We start from the raw sequence: 20,574 nt of genomic DNA on the forward strand, positions 1-20,574 counted from the left end.
ACCCATACACAGACTATTTTTTATTTATTTTGTATTAATAAACTTATTTTTTAAATTGTTTATAATTATATACTGTGAAATGAAATATTCAGTCTTTGTGGGTCCAGTAGAAACAAATGGATAAAGTCATGTTACGACCCTGAAACGTTTTATAAGTCGTGTTGTAACTCTTCGCGAAAGCTTCAGTAGTAAATTTTGTATCTGCTGATTAAGATGAAATCAGTTCAAAAGTGCATTATTTGTTAGTTGTCAAGAATTATAATTCCGTTTCTTGTTGCTCTCTTATGCTTTTTTTTAGAGCAATGAGCTGAATCAGCCTCCTACAGATGGTCTGGCCAGTGGACGGATGGAAGAGGACTGGATGCTGGTGGGCTGGGCTCATCTCCGAAATATGAGGATATGAAGCAGTGGAGCTGGTTTTGTTCCAGTCAGGGCAGGTCCCAGGTGTGTCACCCCCTCATCTGTCTACTGCTCTCTTCCTCCCCGTTCTCTTCCTCCATTCCACCAAAGGCCTCATTTTCTGCATGATTAGGCCTCCACCTGTCCTGCTCTTGGCCCCTGGCCCTCGCCTGAGCTCGAACACACCGTCAATTAACACGAGCAAGTTTCTAGCTGAGTCACATCAAAATTAAAGCGAAAAGTCGGGGAGAATGAAATTAAAATATGAAGTTGAAAGACTGGTAGGAGAGTAATGCATTCATTTAGCCGCTTTATTAAAATCTTCAGCCGTAAACATGGTGGCTTTCTAATCTTGTTGTTTTCAAGCAAACATGCATTTGGTAATTATTTTTTTCAGTTCCATCTCTGATTAATCTGATTTTGAAACCTGTCCATGTGATGCATAATAAGCCTCATATTGGCAAAATAGCATTTAGGCTTCTTTTGGCCCACAACCAAAATTGCTAGAGAATGAAAGGACCTGCGCCAGGCCTTTAATTTCACCCCTGTATAATGAACCAATGAGCTAAATAATCTAGCTGGCCCTCATTGTTGCAAATGTGACACCTGTTGTAAGTGGCATGACTTGTGCCAAAACACTTTTGTAGAGTCGCTTAGTCTTATCATTCTGATTGGTGTCGTGGGAAACAAGTGAAAAGATAAAGGAGAACAACCGTTTTTGTCCAAGCAGAGACAAATGGTCTTGTCAAAGTTACACTTGTTTGTCAATGAAGCTAAAAACACTAGGTGTTTGTGCTATCAGGTTGCAGAAAACATAAGGAGATTGCAATTTATCTAGATGGATTCATATTGAACTCATATGCTATATTCCAGACAATGGCTTGTTGTGAGGAACAGACCAAAATTTAAGTCATATTCAAAACTTGCCATGTTGTAATTGGGTTACACACATGAGGACCAGACGTTGACATGGAGGGCAAGATGTAATTTCTTCACATAAAGCTGTTGTGACTTATATAATATAGAACACAACTTGTGTGGACCATTGTGCATTCTTTTTTTGTTGTTTCTGGAGTTTGGCTAAACATCTGCTTTTCTTGTTTGGGACAACATGATGGTGGACTAGTCCTAAATAAAGGTTGAAGACAGGGCTTGAGAATATTTGGTATAGTTTAAGCAGATAATTAATAACTAATTAGTAAGTGAAAATTACTTTAAGATGAATCAGATGCTATTTAAACCATTTAATTAAAGTGTTTTTTTTAAAAGAATCAGTAAAAGGAGGGGCTGCCGACATCAATTGTCTTCTATCTACTCAAAAAGTTTCTCTCAAAGGAAGTTCTACCTGTCAGTGAAGTAAATTAAATGCTACTTATCTACCTTGTTGCCTTGAAAGCTGTTTATCTTTCGTCTGCAATTCCAGTCAACTCTGTTTGTCTTGCTTATCGTCAAAATTAAACATGCACAGAAATATTAAAAGGTCATTTGCCTTAATGAAGCCATAAATAAGTAAGTCAATTATAATACGAACGCTGAAAAGAAGATTGAGAATGATTTTAGCATAAGATAAGAACAACTTGGACAACCACTAAAGTTCACCTCTGTAAATGCCTATTATTGTCCATTATAAAAAGTAATTAGAAAAATGCATTTTAAACAGCCTTCATTACAAAACAGCAAATCTTTGTCATTATTGTTATAGTTTCAAACATTCAGTATTATGTAACATTTCCACCAGCCACCAACGGAGGGCGATATGTCCCATGAAATGCATGTATTCTCTCCATCTATGAGGCTAAATGGAAAGAATGGGCCAATAAGATTTTTTCCCCTGCTGATAAACTGCTTCCAGATTACCATACGTTCATAATATGTCCAGAAATTGTTGATGAAGTCTTTGTTTCTTGACTGTATGATGTACGTTCTGTATTTATGGAGGTCTGTAGCATAAATAGGTTGGCATTTTCCTTTGACCTATATTTTTTGAGCTATGACGTATTAACAACAGCCATGAAATAATTTGCTGCTATAAAATCATTAGCTGAACCACAAGAAATGCCCTTTTTTTAACCTATAGCACTCAAAAAGAGCTGTCAATGTCCACATAGCAAAATGTCAACTAGGATGCTTCAGAATCCCAAAGGATGAAGTTAGACTATAGAGAGATGAGTTATGTTAAATACAAAACTGACAGATATAAGATTTTCTAGATGTGTGTATTTTATTAATGTTTTTCTGCTTTACATTTCAGGCAGTTTATTAAAAATGTTTAATGTGACAGCTAATATATATATATATATATATATATATATATATATATATATATATATATATATATATATATATATATATATATATATATATATGATGCTCAATGTTAACTGAGCTGTTGATAAGCAATCATAAACATGTTTTTTAAATCCAATTTCATAACTGCAACCGGAACGTTTCAAACAGGTAATGTCGGGTAATTTCGATCCTTTTATCTCTGCTGAATTTACGAGCCCCTTTTGAACCAGACAAGCTTAGATTTCTTTCAAGTAAATGCCAACCCAAAAAAGAGACCCAAGCGTGTATACGCAATCAATATATTTGTTCTCAAATGGCCGTGATGTTCTGACGTTTCACTTTTTTGTGCACTCGACGCTTTGATTTGTGTTTATCGCAGAAGGTCAGATCTCATAGAAGAACAGATCGTGCACGGTGCGAAGCAGAAGGAGGGAGGGAATGGAGTTAAATTAAGGATAACATTGGACTGACAGTGATCAGGGCACCTCTCGTTAAGATCCTCGGCTGTCTGAGAAGGTCTGACTCTGACGGTGTGATGGGGAGGGGGGAGGCGGCAGTAAAAAGTTTTCCGAGCCGTCGTCCCCCTTCAATTTGCATGCTTAATGATGCTGAGCAGGAGTTAATAGTGGGTGTAATGGCTTCTGACTGACCGGGCTCTGGAGTGGACCACGGGCTGGGCCACCGGAGCAGGGGTGGGGAGGGGTTAACGCACACCATACGGCTCCTCTCTCTCTCTCTCTCTCTCTCTCTCTCTCTCTCTCTCTCTCTCTCTCTGCTGTCTTCCGTGAGATAACAGAGCTTGCCGCTGTTGCCTTGTCTTATTAAACATGTTATCATTGCCTGTAACCTTTCTCTCCTCTCCCTTCCTTTTTCAAAATAGAGGAAAAGCTGCTTTTGTCTGTTTTTATTCAGGGACCTATCTGACCCACCGCGAGAGGAGAAAGAGACCTGAAAGAAATCAAATGGCAATTCCTGTCTACATTAATGTGGTCCTTTGTTCTGAGAGGGACGCCTTTGTGCGTATTCTGTACACTTTGTCCGTTTAGTCAGGTAGTGGATGTAGCCTACTCGATTGTCAGCAGCATGTCCTCTGTAGATACAGCCATCTAAACACAGATCAGCCACTCCAAATCACACAGGAAATACAAGCAAAGGAAAACTCGTTCTTAGATAAGCACCAAAGGGCAAAGTTCAGTAAAACCGCTGTAATATTGAAAAGATAACGATATTGTCTGTAAAACGCTTGTGGTGTGAACATATTTATTTGTATAAAAATTCTGCACTTAAAGGGACAGATCATCCCAAAATAAAATGGTTCCAAACCTGTATGAATTTCTTTCTTTTGCTGAACACAAAAGAAGATATTTTGAGAATATGGTTAACCAAACAGTTGATGGACCCCGTTGTTTTGCATAGTAGGAAAAAATACTATGGAAGTCAATGGGGTCCATCAACTGTTAAGTTTACAACATTCTTCAAAATATCTTATTTTGTGTTCAGCAGGAGAAAGAAATTCATACAGGTTTGGAACAATTTGATGTTGAGTAAATTATGACAGAATTTTCGTTTTGGGTGAACTATCCCTTTAAACATTTTTACAGCATTGCACTTACACTGGGATAGATTTTTCCAGAAGTTTTAGAAGCACAAATGAGCAGTTGTATCATGAAAAGTGCTTATCTTCCATACAGATTGTGTTGTTCAAGCTGCAAATACCAGCAAACCTGTAACTTATACATAATACACAGAAAATAACATTTAGACCAATGGTCTTTTCCATGTATGTAAACGTTACAGTTTTACTGGTGTGATGTAGTTATAACTTTACACAGACAATGATAGCAAGCAATTTTATCAAGTCAAGTCACCTTTATTTATATATCGCTTTATACAATACAGATTGTTTCAAATCAGCTTCACAGTGACAACAGGAAAATGATGCATTGTGGCTTTTGTTCAAAAGAAGAAGTTTTATTTATATAGCGCCTTTCTCTGCAGCTCAAGGTCGCTTTACATTGTACATTACACATTTACACACACCCATTATCCAAAATACATATTAAATAGATATGTTTTTAGCTGAGTCTTGAAGGTCAACAAAGTTGACAAATTACGAAGTGTAATTTCATAATTTAGGAGCATTAACACTAAATGACTTTCCACCTACACTGGACAACCGAAAATGAGGAATGGACAAAAGAACAAGTTCAGATGATCTAAGGGACCAGGCAGGGCAGAGGGGTGGAGTAGATCTGACAGATATGGATGTGCAATACCATTTAATGCTTAAATGTTAGAAGTAATATATTAAAGTGAATCGTGATGCTACTGGTTGCCAGTGAAGATCATGCAGTAATGTGAGCAGAACACATGAATGTTCAGCTAAAGTCAGAGTCACACTTTATTTTAATGTTCCCCTTTAGACATTCTGTTGTAGATGAGCATTAGTAGATGGTTATAATTAAAAACAAGATGTCAACTTATTCTAACCATAACCATAACCGCAGTCTACTAATTCTCTAACACTCTAATGAGAGTTAGTTGACATGTAGGTGAACAGTATGTCTAGGGGCCCATCAAATAGTGTCACCATTAATAAATAACAACATGTTAACATATATAATGTTTATTATTTAATATTTTAGCATTTAATAATGATTTTGTATTAATAACATTAAGTTAATCATTTTAAAATAATCTTGTGGCATTATTTTCAAAACTGTGGGTAGCCTATTTATGCATCTCCTTTCCATAGACTTCAGTTACATTACTGCAAACACAGTCTTTCCCTGTTTTTATAAATTAAAGCCAGTCTTATTTTCTTTGGTAATCGATGAGCATCTGTGGAGGTTCAATAGAGTTTAACTTGCATTAAACCTATAACATTACTTTAAAGTGAATAAAGTACAAATAATGAACAGAAATTGTGTTAGGAATAGGATAAGGGGCCAAAACACTTTAGCTAAAAAATATTTGAGGTAATCTCAGCTAATAGCTTCTTTGTTTTGTATTCAGTTAATAGGTATCACAATTTTAATGATTCAAAAGCCTCTCTGGCATGATGTGACTGATCGTTGAACAGCTGTGAGTCACCGTGACCAGTACCCATAATCCACTGCGATACACGTTTTCCACTTTAATCATAATTGCACACATATGCTCAAAGAGCAAATATCAGTAATGTGTACCCTTTCTGAATGGTTTTGCACCTCAACTCTCAGTGCATTTGTGTGTGTTATATCCCCTCTCACAGCTGTTAATGTATTTCAAACATCATTTCAGTGTTGAATTGTTTGCCATGTGCTCTGGCACATAACTTCTCCAGGTTGGCATTGCCCAACCGGGCCCCGGAGCCAGCACGGCTGGCATGACAGCGGTCGCTCCTGATGGCCACAGGTGCAGTTGTGGCCAGTCTCTCTCCTCCAGGTGTAACCTCACTGTTGAGTGTCACTCTGAGAAGCTTCCATCTGCTGTGGAAAGTCGTGTAGATCCCAACCTCTCCTGTCTGCTTTCTTTCTATCTTTCATCTCTCTCGTTTTGACATTCATACAGGGCTGAATTCCGTTTATCCACTAGATTTAGCACATAGACAGGATATAAAGCAGTTTTACTCTAAATATAGTCTGCTAGACAAGTTTACAGTTTATGCCAAGTTTAGGCTTACAACCAGGGTTAGGTGGTTCTACATCTGTGTTATGCACCTATCATTTCCTACTGATTTTAAGGGTAAGTTACTTGTAGGTAAAGATTTAGGACAAAGGGTATGGTTAGGACAGAATTTTCAAAAATATGTTGATCCAGGGACATGTCTTGGCAAAACCATGGTGACCGTCTTAAACCATGCACAAATTTACCAATATCTGTAGTCTAAGGTTGGAGATCTCATATGAACTCAAATAATTCAACATAAAATTATCTGATGTACGCTATTCACATTAATTCCATAGAACTATTTTCTTAATGAACATCACAATAGTCTAATAATGTGTATATATATATATATATATATATATATATATTTATAAAAATTAATAGATATATTATAATATTATTAATATTATATAATAATAATAATAATATTTATTTATTTTTTCAATTATTTTTATGAATACTTTATGTGTGAATTTTAGGTTTAAATTTAGGAAATCTATATTTATATTTATGTTTTCTTATAGAATCTTCAGAGCTATGAACAAATAATCGTGAGCATGGTGAAATGATCCAACAATTAGAGTAAAAGGTGGCTAATTCTAAACCCCGGTGGCTTAGGGGCAGGGGCAGGGGTAGGTCATTCGTACGAGTTAGGCAACTCGTTGTTACGAATTTGCGTGGAAGCAAAGGCAGTAGGCGGATCTAAATGCAGCAGTAGACTTTAATTACGGACTCAGAACAGACAAGATACTCGTGGTACGCACATTAAAACATACATTCAATAACTGACCACGAACAAAAGAGCAGACAGGATTTAAATACACAGACGGGATGAGGGAACAAGACACAGCTGGGGCAAATCAGAACACCGAGCGGGACCCTACAACCTAACAAGACAACACACCTGAAACAAGGGACCTAATAATGACATGACTAGGATAACAGACTACAATTAACAAGGCACAAACTGAATAAAAGACCAAAGACAGAGAAACCACAAACCAGAAACATGACAAAATGAATAAACACCGTAACATTATCCCCCCCTTCCATAAGGCGCGACCCCGCGCCGAATGAACATCAAATAGGGGCGGGAGGGTGGGCGCCCTGGAGGCTGACGAGGGCGTGGCTTGCCCGGAACAGGAAGCCTCCAGGGCGGAGCAGGACGTGACGGCGGCCAGGGCAGAGCAGGACGAGGCGAAGGCCAGGGCGGAGCAGGACGAGGCGAAGGCCAGGGCGGAGCATGGCGTGGCAAAGGCCAGGGCGGAGCATGGCGTGGCAAAGGCCAGGGCGGAGCATGGCGTGGCAAAGGCCAGGGCGGAGCATGGCGTGGCAAAGGCCAGGGCGGAGCATGGCGTGGCAAAGGCCAGGGCGGAGCATGGCGTGGCAAAGGCCAGGGCGGAGCATGGCGTGGCAAAGGCCAGGGCGGAGCATGGCGTGGCAAAGGCCAGGGTGGAGCATGGCGTGGCAAAGGCCAGGGTGGAGCATGGCGTGGCAAAGGCCAGGGTGGAGCATGGCGTGGCAAAGGCCAGGGTGGAGCATGGCGTGGCAAAGGCCAGGGTGGAGCATGGCGTGGCAAAGGCCAGGGCGGAGCACGATGAGATGGTGGCCAGGTCGGAGCAGACTCAGAAGAGGATGCGGACCATGTCGACTTCGTTTCCATGGCCCTCACGGAGTACCTTCTGCCCCCCCCCAAAAAATACTTGGGGAAATCCTCGGGAGGAACCTCCAGGTGGTAGATGGGTTCCGGGCAGGCCTCCCGGAGCTTGAAGGGCGCAGGCAGGACGAGGCGCAGAGGCGGGGCCGGCAGGGCGAGGCGCAGAGGCGGGGCCGGCAGGGCGAGGCGCAGAGGCGGGGCCGGCAGGGCGAGGCGCAGAGGCGGGGCCGGCAGGGCGAGGCGCAGAGGCGGGGCCGGCAGGGCGAGGCGTCTGGGTACGCCCTCCGTAGCCTGGCGAAGCAAACGAGTCCTCCTCCTCCTTCTGCGACGACGCTTCACTGGGCTTGATTCACTACTGGACGTACTTGACTCGCTTGACTCGGCTGACTTGGCACTTGATTCACTTGACTTGGCACTTGATTCACTTGACTTGGCACTTGATTCACTTGACTTGGCACTTGATTCACTTGACTTGGCACTTGATTCACTTGACTTGGCACTTGATTCACTTGACTTGGCACTTGATTCACTTGACTTGGCACTTGATTCACTTGACTTGGCACTTGATTCACTTGACTTGGCACTTGATTCACTTGACTTGGCACTTGATTCACTTGACTTGGCACTTGATTTGGCACTTGATTCACTTGATTTGGCACTTGATTCACTTGATTCACTTGACTCGGCACTTGATTCACTCGACTCGGCACTTGATTCACTTGACTCGGCACTTGATTCACTTGACTCGGAACTTGATTCACTTGACTCGGAACTTGACTCACTTGACTCGGAACTTGACTCACTTGACTCGGAACTTGACTCACTTGACTCGGAACTTGACTCACTTGACCCGGAACTTGACTCGGAACTTGACTCACTTGACTCGGAACTTGACTCACTTGACTCGGAACTTGACTCACTTGACTCGGAACTTGACTCAGAACTTGATTCACTTGACTCGGAACTTGACTCGGAACTTGGTTCACTTGACCCGGCGGCGCTTGACTCACTTGACTCGGCGGCACTTGACTCGGCGGCAATTGACTCGCTTGACTCGGGAAGCGCGGTCTCACTTGACTCGGCGGCACTTGACTCACTTGACTCGGGTTCGTCGAGGCTGAAGCGACGTGCGGGTTCGGAAGACAGAAGCTCAGCCTCAGGCATGTCGATCTCGGCAGGAAGAAGCTCAGGCATGTCGGTCTCGGCAGGAAGAAGCTCAGGCATGTCGTGGAAAGCGGGCTCGACTCGGTTCACGTGAAGCGCAGGCTCGTGGAGCGTGGTCTCAGCTGAGCAGCTGAAGTGAAGCGCGGGCGCGACCGGGCTGACGTTAAGCGCAGGCTCTCGCAGCTTCTCCTCCACGCCCACAGTAAACGGGGAACCGCTCCACAACAGGGCCAGGTCAACGTACCATTCTAAAGATCCGTGAGGACCAGGTTCGGGCATCAGAGACCGGAGTGGTTCCGATAATCCTCCGCGGAAGAAGATCTTCAAGCCGTGGGTGTTCATTTGCGCGAGATATGCCAGCTCGAGGAATTCTGCGACATAATCCTCGATGGCGCGATTCTCCTGGCGAAGATGGAGGATCTGGACATCAGGACTCCAGGTAGGCATGGCTGCTAGATCCTAGGGGGTCAGTTATTCTGTTACGAATTTGCGTGGAAGCAAAGGCAGTAGGCGGATCTAAATGCAGCAGTAGACTTTAATTACGGACTCAGAACAGACAAGATACTCGTGGTACGCACATTAAAACATACATTCAATAACTGACCACGAACAAAAGAGCAGACAGGATTTAAATACACAGACGGGATGAGGGAACAAGACACAGCTGGGGCAAATCAGCACACCGAGCGGGACCATACAACCTAACAAGACAACACACCTGAAACAAGGGACCTAATAATGACATGACTAGGATAACAGACTACAATTAACAAGGCACAAACTGAATAAAAGACCAAAGACAGAGAAACCACAAACCAGAAACATGACAAAATGAATAAACACCGTAACACTCGTAAAATATGTACGATTTAGCAAAAATCGTACGAGTGAGGCCGTATGAATTCGTATGAATTAGCCACCTCGAAAAACAATTTTCAAATAATATGAATTGCTGAAAATACTTGGCTAGAAAGCTTTTGCAAAGCAAATGCACACAAACAGCAATGAAACTGATAGAAGAGCATCATTACTGCATCGTTTTATTATGGTAACGTGAGTCCACAATACAGCATTGCTTTCACCTCTGTAATTTACAAGTGCACAGCGATCCCTTGTTGTTGTCATCTGTGGTTATGAGCTTCCTGTAGGAACAGATATAAGGGCAACAAATGTTCTGCGTCAACATGCATGGATAGACTCGAGCGGCATCAGAGCTCAACGGAAAGAAAAAACAAGAAGTGATCTTATAATGAGTGCAGCTCTTAAATTAAAGAATTGCGTGCTGTTTTTCTTGTCGTTCCTCAACCCTGACCTATGCTATTGTCATCCCATAATAACATTGTTTTTATGGCAGTGATTCATCACTCACCCAATAGGTAATACAATACCAAGGACCTACAGGCGGCACAATTAAGTTTGTGTTTGACAGTGGGAGATGTTTGTCTCCCTCGCAACTTGCATACTTAATACAAGTTCCCCTCCCACACCAACCAACATCTTTGAGACTCTCAGTCTGCTCTTTTAAGTCAAGGATGGTCTAAAATAAGATCAGTGGTTGACCTTGTCATTAGCATGTTTTAGATATTCAGATTATGCATAATTGCAAATGTTAAGACGGATGAAACATTTATTCTGATAAGGTCCAGAGTCAATACCAAATTCTCAAAACATGATATTACAGTTTGGTAGGCTTATAGTTATATTAATAATATTTCAAACAAGATCATGTTCTGTTGTCATCAGTGTGAATTACTATTATTGCATGTTTAATATTTTTCTCGTAATATGCTTAATGTTATGCAGGTGCGTATGGAATCAAAGTCCTGCAAGGCTCCTTGGCTCACATCTTTGGAGAACCCATCATCCTACTTTTAGTGAGTGATGGCTAATTAAAAAAAAAACGAAAATACAGTAGTCAACATTTGAAGTGGATAAAAACCTTTCATCAAAGTTATCCATGAATTTGGAGCAATACCCGTTCTTCTTTTCGGACAATTTTGATTAACTTTTTTGATCCCTTCAAATGTTGACTACCGTAGTATTTTGGCATAATGTGTGATTGCTTAAAAAAGATTCATTTACTGATGATTAACTTTCTCTTCTCTGTATGTGCTAAGAGTCCTGGGTCAGGCTTTGGTGGCTCCTGATAATCTTACAGTCTGTGGGATTTTCTCCAAAAGTCAGTGCAGAAAATGTGAGTCTATAGATTCAATGTATACTTGGTCATTGTTTTAGTCAAAGTCGCTACGTCCTGACAGAAACACCATGGCTGCATTTAAGTCAATTATTTTTATTCCCTTCCCTAGCTAACTTCCCTCTGTCTAGTTCACTTGGATGTACGCCATTGCTTACATTGCACGAGTGCCCACTACTGGTGGAACCCTTTAAATGTGTTTAAATGGAGAACCCTAAGCACACCATTAAATTGGCCTGTTGGCGAAAATATAAAAAAATTACACAAACGAAAATGATAACAATACTATAAACTATAACTGTCAGCTTGAGGTAGCTACAAGTATTATGCGGTTAAATGTCAGAATAACGTGATCTGCTATGACGTCACAATCGTTTTGTATTGTGGTCTATGCATCTGCCTGAAGTTTACATATTGGGTGCTTCTCATTTCTTATTTGAGAAATTTCTTATCTTGTTTTCTTTCCTCACTTCCTTTCCGAGCATCTTAGCTCCACCCCCTTAGGATGCGAGGGAAGGATACACCTGTGTATCCTCGCTCATGACACTCTTAAGGCAGCTTCCTCAATCCTTGTTCCTCGCCTCCTCGGGGTGCAATTAGAGAATTGAGATGTCCTTCAAGATGGCCGAGTTCGATCGGTTTGCGGGTCACGGCCTAGAGGACAGAGGAGTGAGGAAACAAGGAAGCAATCATTTGAGTAATGAGAGGCACCCATTGAGTAGACTAGCTCCCTCTGTCAAAATCGGGGGATCGAGGATCTGTCCAAATAAACTTATCTCGCCCACTTGATGAAGTTGAACGCACTTCAAAATGGCAGTGGGTATTCCCGCGAGTGGAAGTACTTAGGGAAGTTTGCGAATGTATGTCTAAAAGTGGAGTTAAACGCTGCCTAGCATAATTCTTTTTGGTCCTCCACGACAGGTTTCATCACATCTGCGACGTTGACCAATAGGAGCACTGAAGCTCTTTCGTACAGAGCTTTCAAACGTGGCAAAACGAAAGCGAGACTGTGGTATTGTTGGTAAGTTGGTTAGTTTAACTATGGTAATTCATGTATATTTTATCTCAAGTTCTCTTTGAAGGATTGACAGCCCATACTGTTCTCTTCATGCAATCCAGGAACGTGTCCACTGTCAGGTTTTCTTTCTTTTTTTGACTTTTCTGACAAGACAGCCTGTGCAAAACACGGTGGTTCGGGAGCCATTGTTTGTTTACACTCTTGTTTTCAGAAGTCAGTCCCTAGTTCCACCTTCTCGATGACATCATGCACATCGTTAAAGACGGCAAGCGGTGATTGGTCAGGAAGCACAGTGTAGTCTGAACACAGAGTCAAAATCGTTTAATCTGACACAATGCCTGTCGTACCATACAAACATATTGGAACGCGACATTAAGGTGGCAACCTGTCAAGTTACAGAAATATATACTGTATATATTTTAAAGAACTATAGTAATAGTAACTAAAGTTAATAAGTAACTGAAATGCATTGAGACTGCCAAGTTGTGTTCCATTCTTTTGCACTCCATCAAGCTGGTTTTAAACATATGAATGTAACACTCATGGTGCGAATGGCTGAGAAAAACAGTCAAATAGAAAAACATAAAAAAGCATTGTTTAAAGTGGCCATTATGATATCAAACAGTGTTATCTATCCATCTATCTATCTATCTATCTATCTATCTATCTATCTATCTATCTATCTATCTATCTATCTATCTATCTATCTATCTATCTATCTATCTATCTATCTATCTATCTATCTATCTATCTATCTATCTATCTACATAAACTAATTTTTGAATACAGTGAGTGAATTTATTTCACAAATGATGTTTGGTGGCTGTAGTAAAAGTGCTTTAAAAGAGAATGAATTTAGCAGTTTTATAGCACAAAGTTAAAGCACAAAACGCTGTCAGCATGCTAAAATCTTCTCTGAGAAGTTGGCATCAAAGCACTGGTGCAAAAAAAGTTGACAAATTAAATAAAAATGCTTAATATAAATCAAAAATGACAAAAAATGTCAAACTAGTCAGCAACACTAGACGATCCTAATCTTGACACTTTCCTAGCATTTATTTTCTATAAGAACATGAACGACTGCTGAAAACACAAAAAGTGGCAGCCTCCTGGACAGACTTTCTCTTGTTTCTGGTGCAGCTGCACTCAGCGATAGCATCCCTGCCAGTCGTCCCGTGCCTCTCCTGTCCAACTGTCCCCGCGGTCCCACGCCGGGTCCGTGTCCAGCCGCGTGGCGTTGTGTCCTGTGGCCCTGTGCTCCCGTCATGTGAAGATGAATGGAGCTCTGTCACTTGGGCCGCTCTTCAGAGGCCCGCGCTCTGCGTGAGGAAAGTGCCAGTCATTAACAGCGGAGGCAGGATGAAAAATGAGTTCATTTACGGACAAGTCCTGCGAGAAGGGTAACGTCAGCGCCGTCCGCTCCTTATCCACCCCTCCCTCTTCGATCTCTCCTTTTCTCCCGCTTACTGTCTCTCTGTCTCTTTCACATTCTCTCTGTTTTACTCTCCAACTGGGCACCGGAGGGAGGGAGAATTACTCAGCAGATTTTTGAAAGAAGTGGCAGGGAAGTGGCCTGCGGTAAGCGAGATGAGGAGAGATGGAGGAGGATGGGGGTGTGTGTGTGTGTGTGTGTGTGTGTGTGTGTGGGGGGGGGGTGACGGGATAAGACAGGGTGTTAATCAGGTAGGGTTTTGCCAGATGAGAGCTTATCCCTTGCCTTTACAGCAGCAGTGCATGACATGGGCTGTCTACTTCACACCTTAGACATTATGGCCCAAAGCCACCTTTGCAATCCACCCACGCAAAGTGTCATGAGCACGACACGTCTTGTAAATCACCAATGGTCCACAGTCGCCACTACTTTTAATGTGAAATAGTTTATTAGGGATGCCAGAAGATTAAAATAACCACAAAGATTTTTTTCTATTGTAATTAATCATCTTCTTTTGAGGAATGTGCATTGCCCTCAGGAAATTACCTTTTACTTTATTATATTTTTTTTTGTCTGTGTTTTTGTTTTAAATATGGTTTTACACATTATTCATTATTTACAATTTTCAATGTTTTATTTACAGTTTAATATTGTTTTATACCTCTAATATGTTTCTTAACCAGATGCTGACAAGGGTTAGTCAGATAGCAACAGATTTATCTTAACTACAGGAAAATTATTATTAATCAATAAATGATATATGTATGTTCACAATCTTTAAAGGGATAGTCCACCCAAAAATTAAAATTGTCATTATTTGCTCACCCTCATGTTTTTCCAAACCTGTATCATTTCTTTCTTATGTGGAGCATGAAAGAAGATATTTTGAAGAATGTTGGAACCAAACAGTTTAGTTTCCCATTGACTTCCATTGTATTGTTTGTCCATTCATTGAAAGCCAGTGGGAACGGAAAATTTATTTTTTATTTTTTAGGACTATTCCTTTTAAAATTAATTGTTCCGAAAATTGCCTACCCTAATTTTCTAATGGCTAATAAAAGCAAGTTTTCTGACCGAATGCAATGATTGGACTACCATTTTATAATCCTACGCCTTCCACAGACGATATACTGTATATACACATATAAATACATTTAGACTACTTAACTTGATTGCTATCAGGATATGAAGAGACTTTCAATCAGCATAACAAAAACTGTTTCTGGAACAAATCACCTACCCTGCCTTTAATACAATTAGAATGAGTATTGTTGTGACTATGTGGAGGTTTTCATTTGATCAGAGGTGGTATACTTGGCATGAAACGTTAGACAACCACTGTGCTTATACACTTTTAATTCCTTTTGAATCAACGACAACAGCAGTATATGTAACAAATTATTTTATTGATATCACCAGGAATTAAATGAGCCTTTGATTTGCTCGTAGCTGATATTTCATACCTGTTGAGCTCTGATAATAATTCAATTCAGCCATGCAAAGGTGCACTAAGTGATTTTTTTGTTTGTAATGTTTAGCTGGCTTTGTTCTGTAATGGAAAAGTGGATTACCAATTATAAAGTGAGAAGAATTCAGCTGGTCATGTGATCTTAACATGGTGGCCACCATGATAGAAGGAAGAGAAAAACAGCTTCATCTCAAAAGTCTTCATCTCATGTGATTGTACTTTACACGTTTATAAAAAGTACTGTTTCTTTCTTCCAGTGTACCACGTTTTTAATTAGAAATACTGCACTTTTAAAAGTCCAGCTTAGATAAAAAAAAAAAAAATTAGCTGTCAAAAGGGCTTTTCTCATCACCAACAAGGAACGTCCTGGTTGCGTATGCAACCCACCGTTCCCTGAAAGAGGGAACGGAGGACGTAGTCGACGCCGACTGAAATGGGATCTCGCTAGAGAGCCTGTCTTCTTCGAGTACTATTGAACGAGCCAATGTAATTGGCGTGCGTGATTCGCATCACACACTCCGCCCCCGCGGCGCGGGTATAAATACAGAAGTGGATGCACGCACTAGTTGCTTTTCGCTGAGGAGCCGAGAGTAACCCGGGGTCAGCGGTGGTCCAGCGGTAGTGGCAAGGGGACTACGTCCTCCGTTCCCTCCTTCAGGGAACGGTGGGTTGCATACGCAACCAGGACGTTCCCTTTCAGACGATAACGTCGGACATAGTCGACGCCGACTGAAATGGGATCAACCATTGAACACGCCACTAACGCTGCCACCTTCCAGTGCCTAAACCAAAGCCTCCTGATGCCCCCGCAAACTTAAGGCGGGGAAGGACAGGGCTTAGGCCAGGGAAGTCACTGCTGTTCCTACAGGACCACTGGGAAAGCGTTCCCCGTAAGTTGGAAGGAAGGGACGCTGCGGAAGCCACATCCAACCCGAGGGAGGTAATGTGGAGAATACACATATGAACTGGGCGGAAACCGGGTAGTCTAACATATGGAATGTCACTGGGGTGGCTCCAGCCTAAGACGGGGGGAGACACACCGGACAGTGACGGCAGAGAGACTCTGCCGAGGGAAGACACGGGCTCACCGCAGGGAGCCGTATCGTGGAAGAATACACATATGGGGTCACCGAAGGGACAGCAACATATGGACCCAGCCTAACACAGGTTCCACACTGCTTACGAGTGGTAGGCCTAACACCAGATGTTCCGCACGTCCGACGACGGAGGGGTGTGGAGGAACTCAACAGGGTTCAATTTTAAGGGAACTCAACTGGAGTAGAAAGGCGCACGTATCCAGTCCATAGGAGGGGAATGGCGCAGCAAGCCGACACTTGAACCGGGCTCACGGTGAAACTGGCTTCATGAGAAGGGAGCCCACGGGAAGCAGCGGTTCAACTAGGTGTCGTCCAGCCCCCAACTCTAGAATCTGTTTAGCAAAGTATATCGTCAACGCCCAGGCGGAGCACTTTACACTCATCATAGAGGAGCTCAACACCTAAGTGGACATGTTGCATCTCGGATCTTTGCCGAAATGAAGGCAAGCACTAAGTGCAACTTTGCATGGAAACAGCCTTCCCTTTCTGCTGAATTCCAACAGATATTTGAAGAGCTGGTCTGAGGTCTATGACTTGCATTCTGTACACGTCCAAGCGAACGGACAGAGAAGCCAGGGCTGGATCTGCCTCCTCCAGGGCAGCGCTTGCAGGCTCACCACCTGCTCCTATTACGGGAGAGGTAGGAACCTTGGGCACAATCCGAGCCGGGGTCTCAGCTTGTGAGAGTCAGCCGGCCCAGACTCCAGGCACAATACGTTGACCGAAAGCCAGCAAGTCCCTACCCTCTAGTAGAGACCACGCGAGCAGGAGAACTGATATAACAGAATTTTTAACTCACTACCTGCAGTGGCTCAGGGGCGGTCTCTGCAGTGCAGTCGCACCAGGGACAAGGCCCAAGAGGATAAAGAGGGACACAAGGATTTACAAGACCTTGCTCCTCAGGAACCTGACGATCAGAACGTGCTTCTGCATACTTCTGCAACACGATGAGCGTCGTTTAAACACCGAGGCAACATCCTTTTGAGGGTGATTTAGGAAAACAGCCTACTGCAACCCATTTTGCAGGAAAGAGAGCACTGAAGTGATCGAAAGCTTTCAGGATCTCCTCTGGAGAGAAGACGCACTCAACGACTAGGTTCCACTTCTAAAGGCGTAAGCACGCTACCCCATTCTAGGGGGTGCTCGCAGAAGTGATGGTAACTATCACACATTCTTGTGATAGCCACCTGAACCTCCGCGTTCAGATGTAAGACCGCCCGGAATCTCCGGGGGAAGAACGCGTGTGCCATCGTGCCCCGTCCCCGAAAGAGTTTTCAGGGGAAGTCAGGAAGGCTGTTGAAGGGAACCAGGTCTAGTTGGGCCAATAAGGGGCAACTATGAAGACCTGTTCCTCTCCTGACTTGGCACGTAGGTGCAAGTGACGGGCGCAAAAGACAGGAGCATTGCTCAACACAACATGTGAAGATCACTGGGCTTCAGGAGCGTTTTCTGCTCAGCACTTGGGTGTGACAAGTTCACTGAGCTTCAGGAGCATTCCTGCTCAACACCTGAGTGTGATAAACTCACCGAGCTTCAGGAGCATTTCTGCTCAACACTTGAGTATGAAGAACCTCACTGAGCGACAGGAGCATTACTGCTCAGCACTTGAGTGTGACAAGTTCACTGAACTTCAGGAGCATTCCTGCTCAACACCTGAGTGTGATAAACTCACTGAGCTTCAGGAGCATTTCTGCTCAACACTTGAGTGCGAAGAATTTCACTGAACGACAGGAGCATTTCTGCTCAGCACTTGAATGTGACAAGTTCACTGAGCTTCAGGAGCATTACTGCTCAACACCTGAGTGTGATAAACTCACTGAGCTTCAGGAGCATTTCTGCTCAACACTTGAGTGCGAGGAACTTCACTGAGCACCAGGAGCATTTCTGCTCAGCACTGCGTGTGACGAATTCACTGAGCTACCTGTGATGAACTCACAGAGCTACAGGAGCATTGCTGCTCAACACCTGAGTGCGATGAACTTCACTGAGTTTCAGGAGCAATTCTGCTCAACATGAAGAGTGATGATTTCACTGACTTGCAGGCGCAAGGCGACCATGAGTCGCAGTCACTTTTAGAAGGCTCACTGGGGTTAAACGCATTTCTGCGGGCCCCTGGGGCAGCTGAGACCCAGTGTTTGTCCAAGGGTAGTCCGCTCGGTTTACCCAAACACTGGCGGAAAAATAAAACCGGGGGGGCAACTGAGCGGCCCCGGAATGGTCATGACCCAGACGGACCCAGGGGATGGAGTCTCCACTTGCCCTGGCTATAACTGTCGTGAGGCTCGATGGCGGCACGATTGAGTAAGCGGGAGGAGTGGAACAAGGCGCCCTCAGAAGCGTCTGACTCCAAGGAGGAGGTGACGGGTGAGTTTGTGACATGCAGGGGAAGCTTGCGCAACGGTCGCAATGTCTAACAACTCGAGGCACGAATGCCCGTGTAGTCGGGGGTCGCCCAGGCCCCCGTTAAAACACGCCCTTTGTACATGGCCCCTCTGTTGAAGAGGGTTTGGCAGCAGACCGGGATGAACTATAGTCACACAGGGTGAGCTGCTCTGCCACGGTCACCTCGGGACTCGATCGTGAAGCTAGCGCTGAAGCGGTCACATATGGAGGAAGCCAAAGGCTGCGACTACCATATACCCCGGGAGCCTCTGAAAGTTCTTTCAGTGGGACCCTTTCTCACTTCAACACTAGCTGAACACATTCTCATTGGAGAGACATGTTGGACCGAGTACCTCTCCAAAACTAAGAAAGAGATACTCAGCCCGTGGGCGAGACTACTCTCTTCCAGTTGACCTGACGACCCAACGGGCTCTGGAGCACTCGAGGGGAAGGACACTGTACTGATACTCCACCCTTAGACGCAACACACAGGATGGCCTGCGGTGCGGGAGGTAGAGATCTGAAGCACATGTCTCTCAGGTCAAAGCTGCAGACCAATCTTGGGCCAAGATGGTCACGACCCACCCCCTAGTAGCACGAAGAACGAGTTTACAACTGGCCTTCGTACCGGCTGGAGGAGCGGCTATATCAAATCCTTCGCCAGCAGGATAAGAAAAGCACGCACAAGTCAGGAGCACTGCTCAACACTCGGTGTGATGAATATCACCGAATTTTCAGGAGCACGTCTGCCCAACACCTAATGTGATGACTATCACTGACTTGAGCGGGGTAGCCGAGCCTGAGGTGGGGCAGCAAAGTAGAGAGAGTGGTGTTAGTGTGCTGTGCAACACTTACCTGTCTCCAAAAGCGGCAGGGGGCGCGTGAGAAGGCGGATGACCGGGTCCTCGAACGCACCAAGCTGCCCGCTGGCGACCAAGGGGGAGCTGAGGGGTGTAAGGCTATACAGGGTCACACCCGCCAGACTGGCCCTCTTGGGACCCAGGAACAGATGAAATTGCTCTCTCTTTGAAGTGTGGGTACCGCTGCTCCGCTTTTTTTTTTTTTTTTTTTTTAGGGAGCCAGCGGCGGAACAGACACACACACAAACAAAGGCTCCACCCGGCCCTCACCCGGGGGGAGGGAGTGATCGTGCCACTCCAAGAGCATCTCATCCATTCCTGGGCGGCCCGCTCCGGAATGCTTTCGCTGTCGCTTGCCACCTGGCTTGGCAGCGCCTGGAGCGGGCTGGGCATCTCTACTGCGGTCGGCTCCATGCTGAGGCCTGGGTGGAGGCTGCTGCGGAGGGCCAGCAGGAGCGGCGGCCGGAGAACGCCCACGGCGACGAGCAGGCGGAGGAGCTGCCACCGGCGGCGGGTGGAGGCAGCAGCTGGCCACCGGGGCAGGATGTGCCGGATGACCTCCGTCTGCGCTTGAGCGGCAGAGAACTGTTTGATGCAGTTCTCCACCGCGTCGCCGACCAGCCCAACCTGGGAAATTGGGGAGACCAGGAACCGAACCTTGTCCGCATCCGCCATACCAACCAGGCTGAGCCAACGAAGGCGCTACTGGACCACCAAGGTGGACATCGCCAGACCGATCACGCACGCTACGACACCCGTACCCCGGAGGGTGAGGTCGGACGCAGTGCGGTGCTCAACTATGAGCGCACGGTCTGGATTACCCTCGTGCATGCCATGGGTGCCCTAGCCTGCAGCAACGCCATGGCACGCAAGAGGAAGGGGCTTGCCCACAGGCTTTGTAAGCTCTGTCCGTCGGAACAGACGAAACTCACAGGCCTTAGGGGGGAGACGAGGATCCCCCCA

At 44.4% G+C, this 20,574-nt stretch overlaps 1 long non-coding RNA gene across 1 annotated transcript; it reads left to right on the forward strand.

Annotated features, from left to right (window-relative positions):
* Positions 1 to 306: 306 nt before the first annotated feature.
* Positions 307 to 11,037, forward strand: LOC143757108 (uncharacterized). Its single transcript, XR_013210406.1, has 3 exons — positions 307 to 444; positions 3,601 to 3,704; positions 10,964 to 11,037. It is a non-coding gene; the product is annotated as an uncharacterized LOC143757108 (long non-coding RNA).
* Positions 11,038 to 20,574: the final 9,537 nt, after the last annotated feature.

The sequence above is a fragment of the Siphateles boraxobius genome, unplaced genomic scaffold (genome assembly GCF_051911475.1).
Source record: "Siphateles boraxobius isolate OS27281-9 unplaced genomic scaffold, OSU_SipBor_1 11, whole genome shotgun sequence".
Classification (NCBI taxonomy): Eukaryota; Metazoa; Chordata; class Actinopteri; order Cypriniformes; family Leuciscidae; genus Siphateles; species Siphateles boraxobius.